This window comes from Lissotriton helveticus, chromosome 3_1, assembly GCF_964261635.1.
Source record: "Lissotriton helveticus chromosome 3_1, aLisHel1.1, whole genome shotgun sequence".
NCBI lineage: Eukaryota > Metazoa > Chordata > Amphibia > Caudata > Salamandridae > Lissotriton > Lissotriton helveticus.
The window spans coordinates 178,031,032-178,051,186 of NC_136061.1; the positions used below are offsets into that span (position 1 = coordinate 178,031,032).

The following is a 20,155-nucleotide window of genomic DNA, read 5'->3' on the forward strand; positions in this document are numbered from 1 at the left end:
CTCAAACCTCTCATTTCATCCATATCAACATAGGCATAAACAGACCCTGGGAACAAAGACAAGACACAAATTAGATTTCATAACGGTTGGTTTATTTGATTACATGCCCATGTGGACTAAAATACATGAGAATGATGACGCGGAAGGTCTAGACCCGAATAATGGAACACAAAAGTACTATTCAATGCAGCAAACAAGCCACCAAACTGAACACTCATTTTCTAGAGACGGTGTTGGATAAATCGGTCATTCCTCAGTCCATTATGAACATAATCCAATACCTTTATAGGAAAGAACAGAGATGGGTATTTAGGCTGTGAAGTGATAGCCAAGGTCTCAATGATGAAATACCCTGGTTCACTCTGTGACAGACCTGAACTCAGTCACAGACCTGAAATATAGCTTCTCAATCCCAAGCTGATGTTCTTTCCATTGATCACACTGTCATGGTATTCATTGTGATCGAATTTCAATTCTTTCACACACAGATGACTGATATTAAGCCATCCTCGGAACTCTCTTTGATGGCGTTCACCATATAACTTGGAGCACATATATATGCAGCTACCTGTCACATTAGATATAGCTGCTCTGCTAGAACTCCTTCTTTGCCCTCTATTTGATTCCATCATAAAGTGAAAAGGGATTCTGGCAACCAGTGTGACAGCTATGCTTCAGCACTCTCATAGATTACATCACATATTTTCCCATGGATGAATCCTAAGTAATGCACATCTGTAGACAAATACTACAGGAGAATAGCTGCTACACACCAAACTCCAATGAACATGATATCCCCCGCGACACTATCATCTTGTTCATCAGTGGTGTTATATTAATTACAACTTCCATCAATCTTGGTTGTTTTTATAATGATGCCACCCATTTCACTGTCATACTAAACTTTGCACTATCCCCATCTACCGTGGTTCATACTCTTAATGACACAATCTGTCTTCAGGTGCACTTACAATTTGAATTCACAATGCCACCACTGCACACCTACATGTACGGCGCCTTAATGAACTATATATCCCAAATGCATTGTACTTCTGAAGGGACGATGCATTAATAGGTCGGACAATGGTAGTGGGCGTGGCAGAAGCTTGACGCCCCCAGGCAGGCGTCGTAGCTATCGAACCAAATCATCGCTCTTACGGCGACCCAGTAATCCTTCTGAGGCGCAATCCACGCCATCTGCATATTCACTCCAAGGTACAGTACTGCCTCTATACCAGTGGTCGAAGTGGGGAAAAAAAAGTAGGGGAACTGTGGGCGGAGAATCAGAGGGCGGGAATAACCTGAGGATTGGATCAGTGGGCGGAGTTAGAGGTGTGGCCAGGATGCGCAAAACTTCCCAATCTTTAGTATTTGTGTGGCATTTCACTGACCAGTTACAGATTATTATGTTATGTAATTCAACCAATGGATACACATGTTTATTTAACGATTAATATGAGCTATTGACATTAGAAACATATTCCACTTTGTGAATTTATTTTAATCACAGAATGTCCCAAAAACGCTTAAAGTGGAAGCACGAGCCATTTGTTTCCGAGCTATGGAGTTTCTGTCGTCAGCAATATACACAGAGACAATCAATTTTACATGTGTAAATGATTGTATAGGAAATGTTACATAAGACAAAGGACTACAAGGTGTAGGAGTCACATGATAACCATACTAGTAGACAGCATAGTTTAATAGTGATTGGCCTGGAGAAACACAAACTCAGAATTTAAAACTTAATACCATGATTGGGGGTTCTCTTTAAAAATTATTATTGATTTGTATCAAAAATAACACTTTTTGCAACATTAGGATAATCAAAGGCTTAGGGAAAAAGCCATAACGCTCTAGTTTATACCTTGCAGTTTCTATGCAGCTCTTAGATGAAAGCTAATAGCTCACTGTTCTTTGTTAGGATTTTAACTTATAAACTGCAAGTAGCAAAAGTATCTCACTGACAAAAGCAGTAACCCACTGACCTATTTACAAAATGTGCACTTTGTGATGGGCCTGGTACATTTTCTTTGCAGCAGGCACATTAACCCTCTGCGCTATCTTTCCATGAGTCAAAACTTCCACTAGACAAATCTCTGATCTTGCTCTAAGTAGAAGTTTATTCATCAGAGTTATCATGACATTTTATTATTGCCGAAAATAGCTGGCGGCCAGGAAGGAAGCAGCAAGTGCTTTTAAAACCATAATATACAATGCCCCCACTCAAAGTCAGCGCCCGTTGCGGTCACACCAGTCGCACCACCCTAGAGCCAGCTCTTCTCAGGGGTCCTGTGACCTCAGTGACAGAGTCACTGTTGCTCTAGGGTCTGCTACTACGTAGGTGGGCAAGCCTTCAAGGTTAACCCACACTTGCCACTGCTAGGGTCCCCCTGCTGGTGCTAACACACCAGGGCTTTTCTGGTGCCTTCTGGTGCCTTCTAAGGTCTGGCATGGGAATGTGCTCCCTCAGGAGAGTGGTCTCGGGGACTGTTCATGAAGGCTGAACCTGGTTCCCCAGTTCTAAATTGAGCAGCTCTGCCCCCAGTGCTAAATCTGCTCCCTCACTGAATACCATACTGCCCCACTGAGAGAAACTCCTACTGCCTTCAGCTACAATCCAATTTGACCTGCTATAAATAACTGGATGTGACTCAATCCAAATTACACACTAGGCAAGAGCAATATGCTGCCTAAAAGAAAAGGTAACAACATCCTGGAAATAGCAAACACTCATAAGGAATTAAAGATTTAATAAAGCATGTAAAATGTAAGCAGGAATATGGTGAGCTTTTACAGTCATTATTCAGAAATCAACAAGTATTTTTGCCTGAAAAGTTAAGGACATAACTACAGGGCCCAGAAAGGACCCATTTCAATGTCCACTGCCTATATGCTTACAAAACGTAAGCAGTATGGTTTCAAAAGACCACATTTGTGAACACAAAGCCGCCGTACACATTTCGTTTTCCAATCCATCCCGTCTGTGTGCCCTTAGTCTCCCTGGGGCCGGTTTAGATTCGGGCCCTGGGCGATTTTACGTTCCAACTACCTACACCTTTTGGCACTGCCAGTCAGATATACTGGACGATTTCCCTTACCCCTTTCCCCTCCTTTCAATGAAAGGCTGTCCTGTTAACATGTTGTTAAACAAAGATCGGCCTCTACTGAGCTGGCCACCGCATAACCTGATGGTCTGGCAGTCGGTTCACCAATTAGGGGAATACCCAACACACACCCGCCATGACCTTAATTATTGAACACAGTATTGTCATCTTCATGATAGATAATACCTCTCTCTACTGTAACTATCAGCACCTTTGCTATATACAAATGTTTGCAACTACATTGCAACATATATCCAGCTGGGAGGTGTATCAGGATGCTGCCCACCATTAATACAGAATGAAAACAATTATATGAATATACATTTGAGTCAACTGTTTAATTTTCAATTTTTAATGACTATTTATATCATTTTGAGACCCCACATGTCCTTCTAATTATAGGACTTTGATGCCACCTTGGGTTTGGGCCACGGTAAGGCTGATGCCTATTACCTGTCTTTATGGTAGGGTAAGATAGAGCACATACATACTATGATGAATTGATATTTACAAATTAGTTGGTTAAATATGGTTCCCTTAGCTTTATTGTGAGCCTTTGGAGTGAATGCACTGTTTAACTATGAGTATGCTACTTTTGAAACAACTTATCTCTTTCAGTGGAACTCTGATAGAGTGGCACTCCACTCGAACTACTGGTTTTGTATAGCATCACATTGATTTATGATTTAGAATGTTTTCTCCAAGACCCATTCTACAAATTTTTTCACATAGGTCCTGAAAAAAGCTGCCACACCTCTAAGGAGGGTGTAAGACAGAAACATGTAGATCCACACAGTTCTATGACAGGCTGAATACCCTCCTGTTGTAGTCTGATTTCAATCCTGGCCCAGGGACATCCAAATAAAGTTGACAGTGTACCCTGGAGTTAGTTTTACCTCACATGCCTCTTTCTTCTTTTCACTCCTCACCACACCCTGCTTGCTCACAGGCCTTAGTGTTATGTTATGTTAAAATTTGGTAGAGCGCAAACAGCTGCCCCAGCAAAGGGGCGTCCCGGCGCTGGTGAACCACAGAACATTCAAGAGGGCAGAGACTAGGCAGGACCTAGAGGGGAGGAAATAAGTGGGTTTTCACGGCTCTCCGGAAGGCATACAGATTGTCCAGTGAGCGGATGCTAAGAGGCAGGTCGAGCCAACTTTGTGAAAGGGACCATCAGAAGTTGTTGCCCTAGTGAGCGCAGATTGCGCTGTGGCACATAAGGTGTAAGGAGAGGCCGGAGGAGTTCTGGGCGTCCAGTCTTAAGGATTTTAAAGATCATGACGAGAGCTTTAAACTTGATTCGGGACTCGATAGGCAGCCAATGCAGTTTTCGGATTGTGGTTTTGGCCGAGCATCTGCGGGGAAGTCCGACTAAGGTTCTTGCCGCGGTATTCTGTACGCGCTGTAGACGCGCTATCTCTGCTTTATTGGCGCCCAAAAGTAAGACGTTAGTGTAGTCTAAGCGGGACAGAATTGTGGCTTGGATGATTGTTTGGCGGACCTTGGGCTCAAAGAAGCCGAGTATGGGATTGAGGCTCCTCATCAGACCCACACAGGTGGCCGCTTCTCTTTTTGTGTGGGTCTGGAAGTTGAGTGATGAGTCCATACACACACCCAAGTTTTTGACCAAGGATTTGGGGGGTGGGATGGTGCCCAGCGACGATGGACACCAGTGTTGGTTACAGTGACTGGTGTTCTTTCCGAGGAGCAGCACCTCCGTCTTGCCTGCATTGAGCTGTAGGCAATTGTCTGTCATCCATTGGGCTACCGCTGCCAGCCCATCCCTGAACCTTGCTGCAGAGGTGGAGGGACCCTCGGTAAGAGTGATAGCCAGCTGAGTGTCATCAGCATATGACACCAGCGAGAGGTCCCATTCTCTGGCTACAGCCGCAAGAGGTTGTACATATAGGTTGAAGAGGGATGGGCTGAGTGCAGAGCCTTGAGGGACTCCCTGTCCGATGGTGTGGGACTGGGAGAGGAATGGAGGGGCCGAAACCCTGAATGACCTGTCCTCCAGAAAGGAGCGGAACCATTCTAGAGCACGGTCCGCGATATCAGCGGTAGCCAGACGATTCAACAGGATGTTATGGGATACCGTGTCAAAGGCCGCGCTGAGATCTAATAGGATCAGCGCAGCACTTTGGCCGGTATCGAGAATCGTCCGGAGATGTTCTGACGTAGCTAGGAGGGCAGACTCGGTGCTGTGGCCTGGCCTGAAACCGTTTTGAGATGGATCTAAGGTGTTGTTTAGATCCATATGTTTGGACAGGGCGATGTTAACGTGGGCCTCTGCGAGCTTGGATATCCAAGGGAGCAATGAAATGGGTCTGAAGTTCTCCAGTTTGGAGGGATCGAGAGTCGGTTTTTTAATGATGGGAGAGACCCATGCTTGCTTCCAGGCAGTCGGTACCGTGGCCGAGGAAAAGGATAGGTTCAGTATAAATGCTAGGGAGGGAAGTAGGAATTCCAGAGATTCCATGAAGTGGGCCGGTCTCATGGGGTCTGCTGGGGAACCACATTTGACTTTCTTGCAGAGTACCTTCAGGTCTTCCTGGGAGATTTCAGGTATATGCTCCAGCTTGGTGCCTTTATTGGTGGGTAGGGGGGGAGTTGAGAGATGCGGCTGAGTGGTGCGGGAAGGATTTATAGATGTTTTATACTTTGTCGACAAAGAAGGATGCAAGGTCCTCACATTGCTGTGCTGACATGGTATGAGAAGAGGGAGATCTCTTACTCTGCAGCTCATCCACAAGTTTGAACACCACTTTGGAGGGGTTAGGGCTAGAGTTAATCTCTTCAGCGTAAAAGGAGGCCCTAGCGGAGCAAATTGCTTTGTGATAAAGCTTTTGTTTGAAACGATAGGCAGATTTGTCTTTGTTGCTGTATTCACGTCTCCATGCTCTTTCGGCTGTCTTACAGTCCTTCCGCATGACTTTCAGGGTGTTATTATACCAAGGGTTGGAGGGGGAGTTGCGTCCCTTAGTCCATTTGAGCGGTATAAGGGTGTCTAACCCTTGAGTGATCCAATTATGAAAAGCAGCATATGTAGTGTCTATGTTTTTATGCGCTTCTTGGTGGAATTCTCCTAAGGTGGCGTGCAGGTCACTGGGTGAGAGTTCATGCCATGCTCTTTTGAGGTGACGGGAGGATTCAGCTCCAGTGAACGCTTCCTTAATCAGTATAGTGAATTTGATTAAGTGATGGTCCGTCCAGTCCATGGGTTTGGGCACCTCTGTTAGAGTCTCCGGAGGTTAGTGAAAACAGGGTCTAGGATGTGACCGGCCGAGTGGGTGGCATCCTGAATCAGGGGGCAGGGTTGTAGGGCTGACAGGTCGGCCAGAAGATTTTTAATAGTAGGGTCTTGGTTCCGGTCGAAATGGAGGTTTAAATCTCCTAGTATAGTGAAATTAGCCGAGCTCACCACTAGGGAGTTTGCTACTTCAAGGAGAGCTTCTATGAACTCAGATGAAGGCCCGGGGGGACGATAAATATAGAGGCCGGACAGTGAGAACTGAGGTCCTGCAGTGATCTTAAAGCGAGCGCTTTCACAGTTCGAGATAGTTTCTTTAGTGAACAAGCACAGAAATTGCTTTCTGTATATGACAGCGATGCCGCCACCTCTAGTGTCTCTATTTATCAAGTTCATGTGATAGCTCTCGGGTAGCGCGAGATTGATAATACTGGTCATGTCGTCGTGTAACCAGGTTTCGCAAATGAAGAGGATGTCAGGGTTTTCTTCCATTATCAGGGTGTTAACCTCTTGGTGGTGCGTACCGAGCGACCTCACATTGAGTTGTAGGATGGTGAGGGGGGTAGGTTTGTGCATAGCTGACAGGTGTTTAGGCAGACAAGGGTTGGGTGTGGAGACATGACAAGACTTACAGTGGAGGTAGGTCTGTCCGAGATATCCCGATGTCATCTTGCAGTTCCTTCTAGGGTTCAGTGCCATAAGGGAGTCTCTGTCATAGCGGATGGGTTCCCGGGTAGATTGGCCAGGGGGACAGGCGAGAGGCGATGTCTTGGCGATGACGGGCGTAGACGGGCTTGCCTTAGGCGCGCCTTCGGCGCGCAAACGGCGCGCCCGCTGCGCCCGTCCGCTGCGCGTACGGTAAATGCACATGTTGATAAGGGGATGGGAAGGGCGGGGGGCGTGGCCTCAGAGTGGGCGTGGCCTCGCGGCTCGCCGGTGATAGCGGCGGGAAAATTTTGTTTGCAAGGGTCCGCGACCAGCGTGTACTCGGCTGTGCGGTGCGCTAGGGGACAGAGTCCTGAAGTCCTAAACAGAGTGAGTGCTTTTAAAATCAGCAATGATGTGACATATAAGTTTTGAAATAAATACAACAAAAGAACTCCCGGCTTCCGTCTCAGGAGGATTCGTGCTTCCAACTGTGGCGCTGAAGGTCGGCGCTTTTAAGCAGAACAGGGCGGGGGGCGTGGCCTCAGAGTGGGCGTGGCCTCGCGGCTCGCCGGTGATGGCGGCGGGAAAATTTTGTTTGCAAGGGTCCGCGACCAGCGTGTACTCGGCTGTGCGGTGCGCTAGAGGACAGAGTCCTGAAGTCCTAAACAGAGTGAGTGCTTTTAAAATCAGCAATGATGTGACATATAAGTTTTAAAATAAATACAACAAAAGAACTCCCGGCTTCCGCCTCAGGAGGATTCGTCCTGAAGTCCTAAACAGAGTGAGTGCTTTTAAAATCAGCAATGATGTGGCATATAAGTTTTAAAATAAATACAACAAAAGAACTCCCGGTTTCCGCCTCAGGAGGATTCGTGCTTCTAACTGTGGCGCTGAAGGTCGGCGCTTTTAAGCAGAACAGGGTTGGGGCGTGGCCTCAGAGTGGGCGTGGCCTTGCGGCTCACCGGTGATGGCGGCGGGAAAATTTTGTTTGCAAGGGTCCGCGACCAGCGTGTACTCGGCTGTGCGGTGCGCTAGAGGACAGAGTCCTGAAGTCCTAAACAGAGTGAGTGCTTTTAAAATCAGCAATGATGTGACATATAAGTTTTAAAATAAATACAACAAAAGAACTCCCGGCTTCCGCCTCAGGAGGATTCGTGCTTCTAACTGTGGCGCTGAAGGTCGGCGCTTTTAAGCAGAACAGGGCGGGGGGCGTGGCCTCAGAGTGGGCGTGGCCTCGCGGCTCGCCGGTGATGGCGGCGGGAAAATTTTGTTTGCAAGGGTCCGCGACCAGCGTGTACTCGGCTGTCAGTGCGCTAGAGGACAGAGTCCTGAAGTCCTAAACAGAGTGAGTGCTTTTAAAATCAGCAATGATGTGACATATAAGTTTCAAAATAAATACAACAAAAGAACTCCCGGCTTCCGCCTCAGGAGGATTCGTGCTTCTGAGTGTACCTCTTACTAACTCAGTAAATATCCCTGAGCTCCTCCCTCTCAGAGAGGGGGTTAGAGCCTGCATTATGACTAAAGTTCCTAATATGTGGAGGTTACCCTATGATGAAGCACCCTCGGTGGGTGAGGGAAACCGTCCTTTAAAAGGGACACCCCAATACACTCCTCCACATCTCGTAGACCAAGTGGCCTTTTCATGCTATTTGTACGGTAAGTACTGTCCACATTTCCTCTGTTAAATTTCAGCAGGTTTGACCTGCTGAAATTTAATGAAGGTTATGCTATTTAACGCATCCGATATTTACCTGAAGCATAAATACCTAACAACTTATAATTCTGACCATGCACAAACAGGAATACACAAGGGTCTGAATACATTGACCCATTGGTAAGCCCTGAGCAGTACTAATGACATTGCTATCTTTGTTCAGCGGAATGCTTCCCAACATGTCTGCACCTTATGGTCTGAACCAAACATGCCACTTACAAGCCAACTTTCATTCTGCACAGGTAATGATTGTATGGGTGTTCATAGAAAAATAAATTAACCATATACCATTACAGAGAAACCATTTCATCGAAACTGTTTAATGGAAATTTTCAGAATGAATGGTATTTCACTTTTTGTAAAAATCAGTTCATAGAATTTTTGCACACTTATTTTTGAGGTGTAAATGGTTGCAGATCTTACTTTCAGAAACCGTTTTGTCAGAGGTATTCATTTCAGTGCTTTGCTTCATGAGACATTACTTTTTTATATCTTTTACACTGTCAAACAATTACATCAGATGCCTCTAGTTTGCTCACCCCTAACCACCGCTAAATACCCCTCACAATCCCTCACAATCCCTAAACACCATCAATCCCTGCCCCCTAAAAGCCCCTCACCACACCTAGACTACACCGATCCCTGATCCCTTAAAGCTCTTTCTATCTCAAACCTCAACCCATCCCAGAAACCTAAAGGCTCTCAATACACCTAAACTACACCCATCCCTGACCCCTACACTCCACCTATCCCTGAACCCTAAAAATACTTTCTACCCCTATGCTCCAATGATCCCTGAACCGTAAAACCATCACTTCCTATAAAGTCCACCCATTACTGCACCCTGAAAGCCCCTTCTATGTCCAAACACCTCCCATTCCCGACCCTTTAAAACCCTTTACCACACCCAAACTCCACCCATCCCTGAACACTAAAAAAACACTCACTGCACTTAAACTACACCCTTCCATGACCAATAAAAAACACTCACCACCCCATACCTCTTACCCATCCCTGAACCCTAAAAACCCCTTCTTACATCTAAATACTACCCATCTTGGAATCCTTAAAACTACTCACCGCCCTAAACTCCACCCAATCCTGAACTCTAAAACTCTAAAAACTGTTGACCACCACTAACCTCTACCAATCACTGAACTTAAAAACACTACCGAGCCCTAAACTCTGCGCATCCATGAACCCGAAAACCCCACCACATCCCTACACTCCAACCAATCCCTGCACCCTGAAAACAACTCATACCCCTAAACCCACTCTGCTGGCCACAGGCTCGACCCCGTCCTCTCCTCCAGCCCACACGTCTCCGTCAGACACACCGCCGAACTCCTGTGGACCGACCACCGCTGCATCCACTTCGCCTTCCAGAAACCCACCACACACCACCGCACCCAACAGATCCCTTGCCCCTGCTGGAGCAAAATCACTGAAGACCAAGTACATGCAAACCGCGCTCTCAGCCCACCCACCAAACCCTCCAACACCGACGACCCTGCCCACAGCCTCAGACGCTGGATCGAGGACTGCACCAAAACCCTCGCCCGCTGAAGAAACGCCCCCACAGAGACACCAGCAAAGGGCCAGTTGGTTCACCCCAGAACTCTTTGCCTCCAAGCAAGCCTGCCGGAAACTAGAGATGGAATGGCACAGTGAACAAACTCCGGACAGCCACGCAGCACACAAGGACGCCATCCGCAACCACCACCACCTCATCAGGGCGGCCAAGAGGACCTCCTTCAACAATGCACACAACAATGCACATAACAGCAAGGAGCTCTTCAACATCGTGAAGGAACTCTCCAACCCCAGCTCCAACCCTGTCGACATCCTGTCGTCGCAAGCCCTGTGCGACTCCCTCACCACCTTCTTCCACCACAAGATAGCAGACATCCACGACAGCTTCAACACCCAGACAGCCCCAACAGACAAGTACACACAACAGATCCTCCGCACACCATCAACCACGACCCCCTGCTAGCTTGGTCCAGCATGAGCGTCGCACCATCAAGACCAGGATCACTGACAGAATATCGACAGTCACAATATCGAGACGACAAAATATCGAGGTCAAAATATCGACTACAAAATATGGACTTCCTATCTTTAAACAGGTAAGTACAAAAATATCGACTCCAAAATATCGAGTGTAAAAAATATAGACTGTCAAAATATCGAATTTTTTAAATGTCTTAAAAGTCATTTAAAAGTAATATAATAATAAATAAAATTATTTTTAACTCATTTAAAATACTTAAATAAACATAACATTAAAAAATAATTAATATAACTTTAAAAAACAAATGTAATGCATATATATATATATATATATATATATATATATATATATATATATATATATATATATATATATATAAATATATATATTCAAGTCTCACAAGTTGCCCAAAAGCGGAGTGCACTCCCTGTTAGCACTCTCCAGTTTAGGGAAGAAGCAAATGCAGTCGGCGCCCGCAGAGCCTGACGCGTTTCGAGTTCACCACCCTTCTTCATAGGCATATCAGCATATTGTTGGACTGCAAGCAAACAACAACCAGTTTCATAAGTCCCTCTTTTATTGCTGTTACAATCTGAATGACCTGAGTATTCCCAAAGTTCCATCTCAGGTGAACAATTTAAAGCGATGTACGCTGGGACTGGAAGTCCAATCATATATCACCCATGTGGGCTGCTTGCAGTTCTCACAATAAAATAATTCCACTTTCACGAAAGCACTTGCATAGCACTTCCCCGGTCAAGTTTTGTGCAAACCAGGTCCGCTACGCCGATTCAGGAACCAGCAGCGGAACCGCTCCGTTGTGCAGCTGTGCTCTCCCCGGCCGGGTCGGCCGCAAATATTCAAGTCTCACAAGTTGCCCAAAAGCGGAGTGCACTCCCTGTTAGCACTCTCCAGTTTAGGGAAGAAGCAAATGCAGTCGGCGCCCGCAGAGCCTGACGCGTTTCGAGTTCACCACCCTTCTTCATAGGCATATCTGCATATTGTTAGACTGCAAGCAAACAACAACCAGTTTCATTAGTCCCTCTTTTATTGCTGTTACAATCTGAATCACCTGAGTATTCCCAAAGTTCCATCTCAGGTGAACAATTTAAAGCGATGTACGCTGGGACTGGAAGTCCAATCATATATCACCCATGTGGGCTGCTTGCAGTTCTCACAATAAAATAATTCCACTTTCATGAAAGCATTTGCATAGCACTTCCCCGGTCAAGTTTTGTGCAAACCAGGTCCGCTATGCCGATTCAGGAACCAGCAGCGGAACCGCTCCGTTGTGCAGCGGTGCTCTCCCTGGCCGGGTCGGCCGCAAATATTCAAGTCTCACAAGTTGCCCAAAAGCGGAGTGCACTCCCTGATAGCACTCTCCAGTTTAGGGAAGAAGCAAATGCAGTCGGCGCCCGCAGAGCCTGACGCGTTTCGAGTTCACCACCCTTCTTCATAGGCATATCTGCAAATTGTTAGACTGCAAGCAAACAACAACCAGTTTCATAAGTCCCTCTTTTATTGCTGTTACAATCTGAATCACCTGAATATTCCCAAAGTTCCATCTCAGGTGAACAATTTAAAGCGATGTATGCTGGGACTGGAAGTCCAGAGAGTGCAACAGTAGGGAAAGCATTGGATAGCGTAGGGGAAAAAATTACTATTCCCACTCCAGAGAGTGCAATAGTAGGGAAAGCGTTGGATAGCGTAGGGGTAAAAATTACTATTCCCACTCCAGAGAGTGCAACAGTAGGGAAAGCGTTGGATAGCGTAGTGGTAAAAATTACTATTCCCACTCCAGAGAGTGCAACAGTAGGGAAAGCGTTGGATAGCGTAGGGGTTAAAATTACTATTCCAACTCCAGAGAGTCCAACAGTAGGGAAAGCGTTGGATAGCGTAGGGATTAAAGTTACTATTCCCACTCCAGAGAGTACAACAGTAGGGAAAGAGTTGGATAGCGTAGGGGTTAAAATTACTATTCCAACTCCAGAGAGTGCAACAGTAGGGAAAGAGTTGGATAGCGTAGGGGTAAAAATTACTATTCCCACTCCAGAGAGTGCAACAGTAGGGAAAGCGTTGGATAGCGTAGGGATTAAAGTTACTATTCCCACTCCAGAGAGTACAACAGTAGGGAAAGAGTTGAATAGCGTAGGGGTAAAAATTACTATTCCCACTCCAGCGAGTGCAACAGTAGGGAAAGCGTTGGATAGCGTAGGGGTAAAAATTACTATTCCCACTCCAGAGAGTGCAAGAGTATGGAAAGCGTTGGATAGCGTAGGGGTAAAAAATACTATTCCCACTCCAGAGAGTGCAAAAGTAGGGAAAGCGTTGGATAGCGTAGGGATTAAAGTTACTATTCCCACTCCAGAGAGTACAACAGTAGGGAAAGAGTTGGATAGCGTAGGGGTAAAAATTACTATTCCCACTCCAGCGAGTGCAACAGTAGGGAAAGCGTTGGATAGCGTAGGGGTAAAAATTACTATTCCCACTCCAGAGAGTGCAAGAGTATTTAAAGCGTTGGATAGCGTAGGGGTAAAAAATACTATTCCCACTCCAGAGAGTGCAACAGTAGGGAAAACGTTGGATAGCGTAGGGGTAAAAATTACTATTCCCACTCCAGAGAGTGCAAAAGTAGGGAAAGCATAGGATAGCGTAGGGGTAAAAATTACTAGTCCCACTCCAGAGAGTGCAACAGTAGGGAAACCGTTGGATGGCGTAGGGGTTAAAATTACTATTCCATCTTCAGAGAGTGCAACAGTAGGGAAAGAGTTGGATAGCGTAGGGATAAAAATTACTATTCCCACTCCAGCGAGTGCAACAGTAGGGAAAGCGTTGGATAGCGTAGAGGTTAAAGTTACTATTCCCACTCCAGAGAGTGCAACAGTAGGGAAAGAGTTGGATAGCGTAGAGATTAAAGTCACTATTCCCACTCCAGAGAGTGCAACAGTAGGGAAAGAGTTGGATAGCGTAGGGGTAAAAATTACTATTCACACTCCAGAGAGTGCAACAGTAGGGAAAGCATTGGATAGCGTAGGGGAAAAAATTACTATTCCCACTCCAGAGAGTGCAATAGTAGGGAAAGCGTTGGATAGCGTAGGGGTAAAAATTACTATTCCCACTCCAGAGAGTGCAAAAGTAGGGAAAGCATAGGATAGCGTAGGGGTAAAAATTACTAGTCCCACTCCAGAGAGTGCAACAGTAGGGAAACCGTTGGATGGCGTAGGGGTTAAAATTACTATTCCATCTTCAGAGAGTGCAACAGTAGGGAAAGAGTTGGATAGCGTAGGGATAAAAATTACTATTCCCACTCCAGCGAGTGCAACAGTAGGGAAAGCGTTGGATAGCGTAGAGGTTAAAGTTACTATTCCCACTCCAGAGAGTGCAACAGTAGGGAAAGAGTTGGATAGCGTAGAGATTAAAGTTACTATTCCCTCTCCAGAGAGTGCAACAGTAGGGAAAGAGTTGGATAGCGTAGGGGTAAAAATTACTATTCCCAGTCCAGAGAGTGCAACAGTAGGGAAAGCATTGGATAGCGTAGGGGAAAAAATTACTATTCCCACTCCAGAGAGTGCAATAGTAGGGAAAGCGTTGGGTAGCGTAGGGGTAAAAATTACTATTCCCACTCCAGAGAGTGCAACAGTAGGGAAAGCGTTGGATAGCGTAGTGGTAAAAATTACTATTCCCACTCCAGAGAGTGCAACAGTAGGGAAAGCGTTGGATAGCGTAGGGGTTAAAATTACTATTCCAACTCCAGAGAGTCCAACAGTAGGGAAAGAGTTGGATAGCGTTGGGGTTAAAATTACTATTCCAACTCCAGAGAGTGCAACAGTAGGGAAAGTGTTGGATAGTGTAGGGGTAAACATTACTATTCCAACTCCAGTGAGTGCAATAGTAGGGAAAGTAAATACTTCATATATAAATATAAATAACATAAATAGTAATACCAATTACAAAATAATTAAAATATTTAACAATTGTATAAAATATATTAAATAATTATTTATAAATACAAATTAAAATTATTTAATTATAAAAAATTACCTACTAATACTAATTAATTACCTATTAACAATAAATTAATTTTCAATTTAAAAATTAATCAATTAATTTGAATTACCAATTATATTTTAATTAATTACCTATTAAAAATTAATTAACAATTAATTCAAAATAATTAACAATAAATAAATTAACATATTTAATTAATTATAATTATATTACTTCCCGCCCTATTCCCCTATAAACCCACAACCCGCTACAGAAAATAATTTAATAAAATTAACATATTTATCAATTAATCAATTATAATTAATTACCAATTATATTTTAATTAATTACCAATTAATAATTAATTAACCATTAATTCTAAATAAATATCAATAAATAAATTAACATATTTAATTAATTATAATTAAATTACTTCCCACCCTATTCCCCTATAAACCCACAACCCGCTACAGAAAATAAATTACTAAAATTAAAATATTTATCTATTAATCAATTATAATTAATTACCAATTATATTTTAATTAATTACCAATTAATAATTAATTAACCATTAATTCTAAATAAATATCAATAAATAAATTAACATATTTAATTAATTATAATTAAATTACTTCCCACCCTATTCCCCTATAAACCCACAACCCGCTACAGAATTATATTACACAAAAAACAAAAAATAATATTAACTTACCTTAAATTCGATATTTTTGTTGTCTATATTATGTCTTCTATATTTTTGATTCGATATTATGTCCATTCTATTCGATATTAATTTTTTCTAGTCGATATTTTTGTTGTCTGTATTATGTCTAGTCGATATTCTGTCCATTCTATATTTTTTACTCGATATTCTGTCCAGTTGAAATAAAAAACTTGATATTATGACTGGATACCCAAGAACATGAGCACAATCCACTCCGGCTGTCCGTCAGACCCATTCCTGCACCACGTCTTCAACAAAGCAAGCAGCTCCATCGCACCCCACCTGCACAACATCATCAATCTCTCCCTTGAGACTGCAACCTTCTCAGAGATCTGGAAACACGCCGAGCTCAACGCCCTACTCAAAACACCTAAGGCAGACCCAAGAGACCTCAAGAACTTTCGGCCTATCTCTCCGGCCAAGGTAATCGAGAAAATCGTCAACAGACAGCTAACCCGATACCTCGAAGAAAACAGAATCCTGGACCCTTCACATTCAGGGTTCCGCAGCAACCACAGCACCAAGACTGCCCTCATCGCCGCCACCGATGACATCAGGACCCTGCTGGACAATGGTGAGACTGCAGTACTCATCCTCCTAGACCACTCCGCCGCCTTCGACACTGTCTGCCACCGCACTCTACGCGCATGCCCCAGGGATCCGAGACAAGGCTCTGGAATGGACCACCTCCTTCCTCTACGGCAGAACCCAGAGCGTCCGCCTCCCCCCATTCCATTTCAAAGCCTCTGAGTTCATCTGCGGGTTACCCCAGGGATCCTCCCTCAGCCTGACACAGTTCAACATTTACATAGCCCCGCTCGCACACGTCACCCGACAGCACGACCTCAACATAATCTGCGACGACACTCAACTGATCCTCTCCCTCACCAAAGACCCCATCACCGACAAAGCCAACCTTCACAAAGGAATGAAGGCCGTCGCCGACTGGATGAAGATCAGCCGTCTGAAGCTGAACTCAGTCAAGACAGAGGTCCTCATCGTCGACTCCAACCCTTCAGCCTGGGACAACTCCTGGTGGCCGACGGCACTGGGGGCAGCCCCCACACCCACCGACCACGCACGCTACCTGGGAATCATCCTCGACCCAACGCTCTCAATGACCAAGCAAGTCAACGCCGTCTCCTCCTCCTGCCAGTCACCCAGGCCCTCATCAGCAGCAGACTCAACAACGGAAACCCCCTCTACGCGAGAGCCCCGACCAAGCTCATCAAACTACTACAACGCATCCAAAATGCCTCAGCACGATTGATCCTCGACGAACCACGACACGGCCACATCACCCCTCACTTGAGAAACCTGCACTGGCTCCCCGTCAACAAGAGGATATCCTTCAAGCTCCTCATCCACGCACACAAAGCACTCCACAAGACCAGCCCAGCCTAGCTCAACAGATGGCTCTCCTTCTACATCCCCAACTGCCAGCTACGCTACACCGACCTCTCACTCACCACCGTCCCGTGCATCCGAAGAACAACCACAGGTGGGAGATCCTTCTCCCACCTCGCCGCCAAGACATGGAACACCCTCCCACTGAGCCTACGACAGACCCAAGACCTGCTGACCTTCAGGAGGATACTCAAGACCTGGCTGTTCGATCAGTAGCGGCCCCCTCCCCTCTCCTCAGCGCCTTGAGACCCTCACGGGCATGTAGTGCGCTTTACAAATGATTGATTGATCTGTAAACCCAAAAACCCTCTCACCACCGATAAACTCCACCCATTCCTGAAACCTAAAAAAACCCTCACAACCCCTAAATTTCACTACACATGGAACCTGAAACTTCTTTCTAAGCTTTAACTCCACCCATTCCTGACCACTAAAAAGCCCTAAACATTATCCATCCGGAACCTAAAAATCCACACTAGTCTTAAACTTCACCCAAGTGTCACATCATTTTTGATTTTTCCTTTAAAGTTATATTTCCATTAAAATATTCCATTAATTTTGGATTTATTTGAATTTCCTTAAAATTGTCTTTCTTTAAAATTGGTTTTCCATGATTTGTTGTCTTCCAATGTGGTTTCTCCGTTTTGGTTTTTCCATTGATTCACATACATCACGGGTAACCCACAAATTAGTGCTAACTGACTGCATACTGTCCTGCAATGACTTGAATATAGTGCGGATTTTCCTCTTTTTAGCACTGAGACTCAAGTAAGCTGCTTCCTCCTGTGGTGTACTGTTTCTTGTCAACTAGTGGCAATCATGTAGGACGCGTTGCGAACATGAAACAGCCCTCAACATCCTCTGGGGACATTTTGGCCAACCTGTTGCTGACCGTGCCCACTACTGTTCCCTGTCAACAGTCAATCTCTGTGTCACAACCCGTGTCCAGGTCTGCTGTGGCCTCTGCCTATGCATTTACACTACTCCTACAAAGGGGTCTGAGTTTATGCTGTGTCCTACTCAATGTCAGGGTTGGACTGGCCTATAGGCCAATCAAGCAGTGCCAGATGGGCTGGTCTGGTAGGTCAATGTGTAGACTGTTTTTTTGGCGAATTTGTGGGCCTTAGTTGTGGTCTGCTGGGCTGGTTTTTACAGTGGATTTCTATGATGTTAAAAGAAACATTGCCTGCAGTAAGCTCAAATCCATGCAGTCTTCCATACCTTGAAAACACTCATACTGCATGCTTTACATGTTCCAAACTGCCCCAATTTGCAAACATGAACCACTTTTTAAAGTATCTAATTCACTAATGAGGGATACTTTTATTTTGGTACAAGGGCCTATTTTCTGTTCCAGAACGATTTTGACGCCAGCCCACACCCCAGACTCTATGACTTAGCAATGAACATTATTCCTACTGGTATCCTTGCCAGTGACACAACAAAAGTCAATACCTTCACAAATCTCACCTCCAATACCCCAGAAGGAGTATTTAATTCCTCCTATATGGCCTTCTGCCTTTAAAACAAAAGAGCGGCTCCGGTCGTTCTTCTCCAAGAGAAACAATTTATGCACATCTCCTACTTGGCTTTGATGATGGTTTGGGTTGGCAAGCATTTCGTTCACTCTGCGGAAAAAAGAGATGGTGTAACATTAATGTCTAGAAATTACCATTTTCTGATTCAAAAAGATTTCTGAAGCTGGACATGGAATGTTTATTATTATAAGAGGGGACTTAATCTTGTTTAAATTGATTTAAACCTATTTATTCCCCATATGCAATGTTAAATTACAGACCTCGTGATTAATTTGAAAGATCATAGGATTGGCCTTTGCAGCGTTTTTTTTTTATAAGCAATCAGATGTTTAACAACCAAAAAGGAAAACATTCTGTCTAGTGATGTTTGCAATAATGTACTTGGATTTCTTTCCAAGTGATAGTTGGCAGGTACAACTTCCTTTTTTCTTCAAATATACACAGAGGACCATATTCAGAAATCAACAGTCGCACATCTGCGCGGGTCCTCAGAGGCGTGGCTGCGGGCTCCCAACACAGAGGTCCTGTGCCTAGAAACGGAACCTATGTAGTGCAGGGAGCTGCGTAGTCATGCTTTCTTTGCAAAAGAACATATTAAGCATACACCCAAGGCATGATTCATGAAAAATATAAACCTACTTTCTGTAGATTTCTACTTATACTTGAAGCATATTTACGATCTGGGGTGGCGCTAGAGTTTTTGTTGCCCTAGGCAAAAATGTCCAAGCTCACCCCGTAACACCTCCCCCCTTTCCAGGCAAAGTGCACAAACCCAATAGTGGATAGATGCGCATACACAAGAACAATCAGCTCGTTATTTATGTACATATATCTTTTCACCCTGAAGTAGGGCCTTAACACAAAAAAATGCAAGGTATATGCTGACGTCCCAGTACTTTTCATGTAAATATACCCCATTTCCCTCTCAAACGTTAACTTTTAGTGATATTTTCAATGATAATATAAACTCATTATTTTGATGTCATAGATTCATTAAGTCCATATGCGATGTGCTATGTTACATATGTGTGACTGCTGGAGTACTGCATGAAAGCAAGAAATATAAATTGTAGCAAACATATACATGTAGACATACCTGTCATGTTCAGCTTCTCGAAGATTGCTAGTGTGTGTGGTATGGTGAAACTGAGCGCTTGAAGGCGTTTGAAACCGCCCTTACTATTTGTCATCTGCCTTTTTAAAAATTGTTATTTGCACAGAATTTTTTACTGCACTCGTAAAAATCGTCATTTTTAAAAATTACACAGTGTCCTGAGGCGGAAAGCCGGGACCTGTACTCAAACATTGTTGGCAATTCTTAAAACTGTACCAGGGTTTTAAAGGCACTTGCACTTTGTTTTGACCCGATTGTAGCCGAGTAGGGGCTGCTCGGGGCCGCCATTTTGGGTGAGGAGAAGGTGGAGGACTAGCATACTAGCGCTAAGCCCCTCCCGCCCTCCCGCCCTTGACAGGATAAAAACCACGGAGAAACCATTCCCCCACGGATTGCTAGTGTGTGTGGTATGGTGAAACTGAGCGCTTGAAGGCGTTTGAAACCGCCCTTACTATTTGTCATCTGCCTTTTTAAAAATTGTTATTTGCACAGAAATTTTTACTGCACTCGTAAAAATCGTCATTTTTAAAAATTACACAGGTTCCTGAGGCGGAAAGCCGGGACCTGTACTCAAATATTGTTGGCAATTCTTAAAACTGTACCAGAGTTTTAAAGGCACTTGCCCTTTGTTTTGACCCGATTGTAGCCG

General features: G+C 44.6%; 1 protein-coding gene across 12 annotated transcripts in view; it reads right to left on the reverse strand.

Moving 5' to 3' along the window:
- The window catches only part of METTL27 (methyltransferase like 27), a 597,353-nt gene extending 577,549 nt beyond the window's left edge, over positions 1 to 19,804 (reverse strand). For 11 of the 12 annotated variants that reach the window (XM_078679520.1, XM_078679530.1, XM_078679523.1 and 8 more), the window contains exons 1-2: positions 19,489 to 19,804; positions 18,325 to 18,482 (exon numbers count right to left, since the gene is read on the reverse strand). The gene's annotated coding sequence lies outside the window, so the exon portion shown is untranslated. Of the gene's footprint in view, positions 1 to 18,309; positions 18,483 to 19,488 lie in introns of all 12 variants that reach the window. The other variant, XM_078679524.1, reaches the window with a different exon arrangement.
- Positions 19,805 to 20,155: the final 351 nt, after the last annotated feature.